Source organism: Pinus tabuliformis, chromosome Q (assembly GCF_031772625.1).
Source record: "Pinus tabuliformis cultivar Carrire ecotype Pingquan chromosome Q, CPIR1, whole genome shotgun sequence".
Taxonomy (NCBI): domain Eukaryota; kingdom Viridiplantae; phylum Streptophyta; class Pinopsida; order Pinales; family Pinaceae; genus Pinus; species Pinus tabuliformis.
Genome location: NC_142296.1, coordinates 1,328,548,360 through 1,328,556,278, shown reverse-complemented (window position 1 = coordinate 1,328,556,278; position 7,919 = coordinate 1,328,548,360).

Here is a 7,919-nt window from a genome sequence, read left to right as displayed (position 1 = left end):
ATATTAGATGATCTGGAATGAACTTCAAAAATTGCACAACTGATGACGGTGCCCATTCTGTAGTAGTTGAATACTTCTTGCCCCATATTAGTGTTTTCCCATCAATTTTTTTGATACGAAATTGATGTTGGAAGCTAATGTCATTAAATTGTTCAATGCATTTCCCCTCACCATATGATCCCAGAATAAACCTTCGCATGTCAACAGTTTCTTCCAACACATCAAAATTAGGCTCTGGCATGTATGATTTCTTAATACATTCAATTAATGATGGCAAGCTCCCAACTTCCCTCCTCCTCAATGTGACTAAAAAACGACTGAACATCTGATCAATATGGTCATGAGTGTGCCCAACAAGAAGGAAACCAACCTTTACCTTCTGAAAAATTCTCAATTCAACAAGCATGTTTAGATATCTAAAAACAACCTGATTTTTGTTTTCACTGCATGTGTTGTCCAATTGTAGATACAAAACTTCAGGAAGATTACCAGACCAATGAGAAAGCACATCATGAATTATGGTTATGGTCAGATTTGCATCATTATGAATATTTAGAGCTATGAAGTACACCCTTGGCAACATTTTCCCATTGAAGACCATACAACCGACCAAGTGATACTGAATAAAATTTTCCTCCTGTAAATTTTTGGGTGTGCAAACAAAATGTGGTAAAAGTGTTTTCTTTTGGTCCATACCATCAATTATCAAACCCAAATATTTATTCGGATTATCATAACACTTCTTTCGATGCTTGTACAACTTTTTCCTTTCATTTGTTTGTTGTTCGTGATGCTCCTAAAGTTCTTTGACAATTGAATCTACACAACATAAAATAAAGCCATTAAGAAATATGTTTTCATAGTTGATGACTATACAATTTTGAAAGTTAAAGTTATGAATGCCTACCTCTTTCTGACCCTTCACATTTGTCCCTTTTTTATTTAAGAGAAACACATGTACTACAAATCCCCATCCTTGTCTTCTTAGGAGTACGGACATTGTTGAATTCTTTCTTCCATACCTTAAAACAATATTGATGTGTAATAAACCGGCCATGTCCCTCAGCACCTTCTGCATATTCTTTCTATAAGTCGTAGATTTCTTGTCTTGAAAAATTATCTGGAATATGTATTGTCTCTCTATTTGGCATACACTCTCCATGCTTTGAAAAGAAATCTTTCCTCCATGACATTGCAGTATTTGATAATGGCCCAAACTATCTTTTATGACATACTTCTGAATAAACTGTGGGATCCTTTTCCAAATTTTCTTGAATTCTCGAGAGACGAAAATTCCCAATCGAATGAAACATTTTGAAAGCTTTTCTACAGATAAATAAAGTCCTAATATGATAATCATAACCTGACAATGTAGATTGCATGCACCCAACTAAATATGAAGTTTGCATGCTTTTATTCATTGACAAATATCTCTTCTTGCTCTCTAATGCAAATTTGAAATCCATATGTTTCAAGCAATCTTTTTGGCAACATTCACTTGAAATGAGAGTGCTGATAGAAATTCTTCTCATCAGATATTCTCCTCTACCCCTTGTATAACTAGAACATCTTGCATTGATACGAAAAGGTCTGCTCCTACTCCTCGATACAATATTTCTTAGCAACATCTCCATCATTGGATCATAATTTGTATCCTCGATAAGAATTTTCATCATCATTAAGAGGAATGTTATCCACACTATGATCAACTGTGCTTTTCAAATACTGACTTGGAGGATATTCTTCATCTTCTCCTTCTCCAGTGCTACTATCATAGTCCTTAGAATTCGGACTAAATGGAAAATTTGACTCGATGTTTATTGGATATGCTTCCTCATGTGCATTGTCAGTGCTACTCTCATAGTCCATAGAATTAGGAATACGTCGAAAATGTGACCGTTTACTTACTGAAAATGCTACATCTTGTCATTTGTCACTGCTACCTTTATACTCAATAGAATTAGGACTAAGTACATCATCCTGTCCTTCATCACTGTTGTTCTCATAGTCCTTAGAATTAGGACTAAGAGGACACTGTGACACCCCATTCTTTTGAAATTCATCATCACACCCTTCATCACTACTGCTCTCATAGTCCTTAGAATTAAGACTAAGTGGAAACCGTGACACTCCATTCTTTTGAAATTCATCATCCCACTCTTCAGCACTGCTTCTCTCATAGTCCTTAGAATTAGGGACACCGTGACACTCCATACTTTTGAAATTCATCATCATGCTCTTCATCTCTACTGCTCTCATAGTCCTTAGAATTAGGACTAAGTGGACACCGTGACACTCCATACTTTTGAAATTCATCATCATGCTCTTCATCACTGCTGCTCTCATAGTTCTTAGAATTAGGACTAAGTGGACACTTTGACACTCCATTCTTTTTAAATTCGTTATCATGATCTTCATCACTGTTGCTCTCATAGTCCTTAGAATTAGGACTAAGTGGACACCGTGACACTCCATTCTTTTGAAATTCGGCATCATGCTCTTCAACACTGCTCCTCTCATAGTCCTTAGAATTAGGACTAAGTGGACACCATGACATTCCATTCTTTTGAACTTCACCATCATGCACTTCATTGCTATTGCTCTCATAGTCCTTAGAATTAGGACTAAGTGGACACTGTGACACTCCATTCTTTTGAAATTTGTCATCAAGCTCATCATCATTGCTACTTTCATAGTCCTTAAAATTAGGACTAAGTGGAATCTGTGACTCTTTATTTATTTGAAATTCTCCATCCCCTCTTTCATCAGTGCTACTCTCATAGTCCTTAGGATCAGGACTAAGTGGAAGAATTGAAACTTCACTATCAGGGCAATCCATCCCTTTCAAATAGAATATGTTGAATGATACAAATGGAGAGTCTCCTAAAGATATTATATAGCTTAGAGAATGAAATTTTCCCTCCAAAAATGTTATAGACATTTTTGGGCACTGCAACCCCAATCATATATGTCCATAAACCAAGGGCTCCTAAGTCCCTAAAAGTGTTGTTTCACACCCTAAAAGAGCAAGGTCAGCTGATTACATCATCTCCCACAAGTTCTCCATGAAAAACTACTCAGAACTGGTCAAAACTGGACCATCTCACCTGCTCCATGGTCAAAGTGCGATGCATCCCACCTAAATGCACACGGGAGGTGCGATGCATACTGAAAAGCCTTTCTATGGGGTACGATGGGCGAGAGTGGACAAATGGCAGAGTCAATCTGCGAGGTGGATGATCATGGAATCTTCCAGAAACTTCTCCTGTGACACTTGCCTCTCTGCATTCGCCCAGGGATGAGTAAGAGATCATCAATCTCCAAGTGGAATCAAGAACTATCAGAGAGAGGACACTAATCAAATATTAGAAACTAACTCACCTCCCTGCAATCATCTATATATGAATCCCTCATCCCAGAGATCCAGGGGCTGGAATTTTGTATCTTGCAAGGAAGTGCTGCTGGTTTCTTGGTGTAACATCATAGTGTTGGGTGATCTAAGATTTTCATGAGGTGAAGAAGGGCTTTCTTGCTGAGAGGATGACGCTGGGTTAGAACAATTGGTTGTAATCCTCTTTGCTATTCTTGATATTAATAAAGCTATTCAATTTTTCCTCCACATTCTTGTATGATTGATGATATATGCATTTGTGTGGTCAATATATATCTGGTCCTATATTGTTTGTGATAGTAAATCTCTATTCTTGGATAGTGTTATGCTGCTTTGATTCCACAGGTGCTCTTTGAAGCTGGGTAGACGAGGAAGCGAGTGGAAAAGATCTATCAGAAGGGAGAGGAATCAAGCAAGGAACCAAGCGCAAGACAGAGGTTGGTCTCCTTTGTTCCCCTCTTATCTACTTCTCATAAAGGAAAACGAAAGTAGTTTTAGTTCGTTTGTTTCTAAGATAGCCACCAGTCTTAGTGGGACTAGCAGCTCTACATAGACACTAGATTTCCCGATAACAAAATGGAAACTCCGCTGGGGAACGAATAGCTTGTTTGCTTTTCTATACTTGTTTGTTTTATAAACTTACAGATGGAGCCTGAAGTCAAGCCAGCTAACCTTCGAACTACATTTGCTATGCAAGTGCAAAGTAGATCAATGATACTTCAGTCTATCTCCGGGTTTTGTTTATAAACTGAACAATTGATTTGTAAACATCCTAATTTCCCTTGTGGTGGCTCTAGTAACCTCTTTAGATCTACCCCTGTGATTTATTTACTGATTATCACTTGCTCGGCCTAAATCCCTGAACTGTGCTACAAACTGTGATCAAGAACTGGATCAGAAGTCTCGCACTGTACCATCGCACCCTCTCTTCAAGAATATCAGTATGCATCGCACTTCCCATGTGCTATAGGTGGGATGCATACTGGAATCCCTGTGTAACAGGTGCGATGGTCAGAGAAGGCTAATTTTGCCTACAGACTTTGGTTTTTCTTCACTCTTTTCAGCTCTATTCAGGAGTTTTGCTATCTGTAGTCAGTATACCTCTGTGGAAACCCCCTTCCTTGCCATTATTCCACCTCCATTGTGGAAAGAAATGTAAATGTTTTTATGTATTGTGAGCCATTTTCAGTTCTCTTTTACAAAGAAGTAGCGTAATTGAACTGTCGTTTCTTCATTTGGAAGTGTCGCAAGTGTCATTTTCAGTGATAGAAGAGAATCTGATTGTTCTTGATAGTCGATTACACTATTACTCTTGTATTTGATTTGAATTATTAGTTTTTCAAGTGTCGAAAGAAAGTTTTCCATTCCAAATTGCAAAGTGTCGTCATTGTCTTCATTTTGTCTTGAAAAGAAGCTTGTTAGTAATGTCGTTTTGAAAAATAATTCAGATTTGCGCTTAGCTTTCTTTTTATCATTCACACATTAAGAAGTCTGAAAAAAAATACATGCATGTGCATTTGCATTTAGACTGTTGGTTGGTTTGATTTAGGACAGTGCATATAGTGTGTGCTCTCTGCTCTATGTTGAAAGAATATCATCTCTCTTTCTTTAGTAGCTAGGATTTTCATTGCAAAAAGAAGATTAAACGATTGTTTATCATCTTAGATTGCATTTTAGGAATTGTATATCTACATCACGTGGTGAACCTGAAAGGAAAATTTCTTAAACAAGATCAACTGTAAAATAAATTTAATGAATCTAAAAATTCTTTGGAATCTAACACACAACATTTAGAAGTCTAGGCTAGAGACGTATTCCGGCGTAGTAAAGCCTGGCAACTGTTGTTTTCATTGCTGGTTGGGTGATTCCTCCACTTTGAGACGACAAGTGCTAGTACGGACTTGTGCTCCCACATACCGTCGAGTATATATTGGGAGACCACAATAGGCTATATCCTTTATCCATAGGAAGCCATGTCTGCCGCCCTATCGATCGCAATGCATTGAACACAGCATTCGGGAAGATTGACTACCGTACCGAAAAAGTATTCTGCGGTTTTGCGATTGGTTTGGTAATCCCTCTGTCTAGACTTCCAGAGTAGTCTCTTTCATTCCTTTTCAAACTCCTTAAAGGAAAAGGTCCATCTGAGCACTTGTCACTTCAAGCTCATTAAAAATCGAAGGTGACTAGAGTCATCTTTTGTTTTTTCTCGACTCTTAAAAATTGAAAAAACAAGTTGTGTCAAAGCGTCTAAAATTTATTTTAATCGGAATAAACATCACCTTTCCTACGTTGGTCTTAGGTTGAGAAAAATGGAGTCCACCAACCAAGGATTTCCCCTTGGAGGAAATCCTAGTCCTTTCTCCTCTTGGGGAGATGTTGGTGCACCCCATATGGCCACATTGTCGCTTCCAAGATTGACAATCGGCCTGCCCGTATGGCTCTTCTCAACCTCTGTCGTTCAGAACACCGTGATTCCTGAGCAATCAAGTAAGCAACTAGACGATACCAAAGCTACCCCCCAACCTTCTACTTCGTCCGATTCTCCCTCTCCTCCTTCCTCTTCGCTTGATGAAGCTGGTAAAGCCAAAAATCAAGTAACTAAGAAGGAGAAGAAGGGGAAGGAGAAGAAAGAGAAGAAGAAGAAGGAGCCAAAGGTGAAAAGGGGCAACCAGGCATCATCTAGTGAAAATCCACACACTGCACTGTCAAAGCCTAAATCTCCATGTGTCATTTGCAAAGGAGATCACTATCATCGAGATTGTCCCTGCATCCCTCAGATCTTAAGGGACTGGTCTCCTCGTTTGCACAATCCGGTGTCAACAACCTCTGATGATCATGTTGAAAGTACACCGTCAACTAGTGAAAGCGAAGCGTCGGGATAGAAAAGGAAAAGTAAATTCCCTTGTAAACTGTGTGAAGGCGATCACGCCATCCACCGTTGTCCCTTCCTAGACGAGGCTAAAAGAGTTTTGGACGACCGTCCGGTTTCACCATTACGGCTTCCTCCTGGATATAAGAAACTCTTGCCAAGTCCATCACTAGTTGAAAATCCGACTGACACGCCATTATGGTCAGTCGAAGCGTCTATCATTGAAGATAAACCATCTGAATTCACACCAGACAAAAGTCAAAAGGTCGAGGCGGCAGTTGACCCAGTCTTGCCTTCAGAAGGTCCATCTTTAGATGATACAGTCACCGGAGAGAACAAGAGCGACACCGTTCAAATTCTCTTCGTAAACACAGACTCCGATGAACATGGGGGCAGTCTACCCATTCCTTTACCGTAGGAAGGAAGTTCATCAGAGTCGTATCGGCCGTTTATTCGGTCCCATCTCCAAGCAACTGAGTTGTTTCCTTCGACTGGAATCTACTAGGCAGACCCCATTTACCGGCTAGTGTACCATTTCGAATCATTGCACAAATATATAGAATGGTCATGGCCGGTACCATCATAGATGAAGGGGCTTTTGTGAGTATACTTTCCTCAACTTCTTGGAAAGCGCTTGGTTCTCCATCGCTTTTGCCTGAGATGAGAAATCTAACAGGCTTTGACAAAGGAACCAGTCGACCGTTAGGGATCCTTCCCAATGTGTTGATAACATTGAGAAGGAAAACCGTTCACATGAACGTAATGGTAGTCCAAGGACCCCTAGATTATAATCTACTCCTTGGACGCGACTATATTTATTGCATGGGAGCCATTGTCTCCTCGCTCTTTAGAGTAATGTGTTTTCCGCATGAAGGAAGAGTGGTCAAGCTCGTAGACCAGCTTTCATTCCCCGGCTCACACATAGCAAATAGTCAAATACCATCCCTGAATGGTCTTTTCACGCAAGGAATGTCTCATCAATCCCCAGTCCATCCACCTGATGAGCGCGAGTGATTCGGGAGGACATGACTGAAACCCAGGGGGCATGCACCCTGGTCTGTTTCGGTAGGAAAACCTTGGGCATAGAGTAGGTTTCCGCGAAGGATATATGACTGGTTGACACACCCGTCCATTTAGGAAAATGGGGTTAGACCGGAATAAGATACCTCTGTTAGAAGGTAGGCCTTTCCCGATAGAACAAATGTTTTGTCTGCAAATTGAAGGGTAACCTGGAAAAGGTAGGCCTTTCCCAATAAAACAAATGTTTTGTCTGCAAATTGAGGGGTAACCTGGAAACTCTACTTCACTATACCTGGGGGCATGCAAACCTTTTGGCATGCAAGCGAAGAGCGACCATTTATTTTTTAAATTTGTAGGTCCTCTAACCCTTTAAACTCGTAGGATTGGTTGTTTCCTAACTTGCATAAAGAAAGGATGCGGGGCAAAGCCTTGTAAGGTGCAAGCTCCATGAAAATGACATCTTAGATGAGACATCCTTATTATATAACTAGATCGAGTAGTTTTTATGTGGAGTTCAAGCTTGTTAAAAATTAAACATAAACAATGAGCAAATGTTTCCCCCAGAGTTTAAGCTCATTCATTAAAAAATGAACCAATTTATGGTAAATAACCATCGTGAATGCATTATCATCAAAC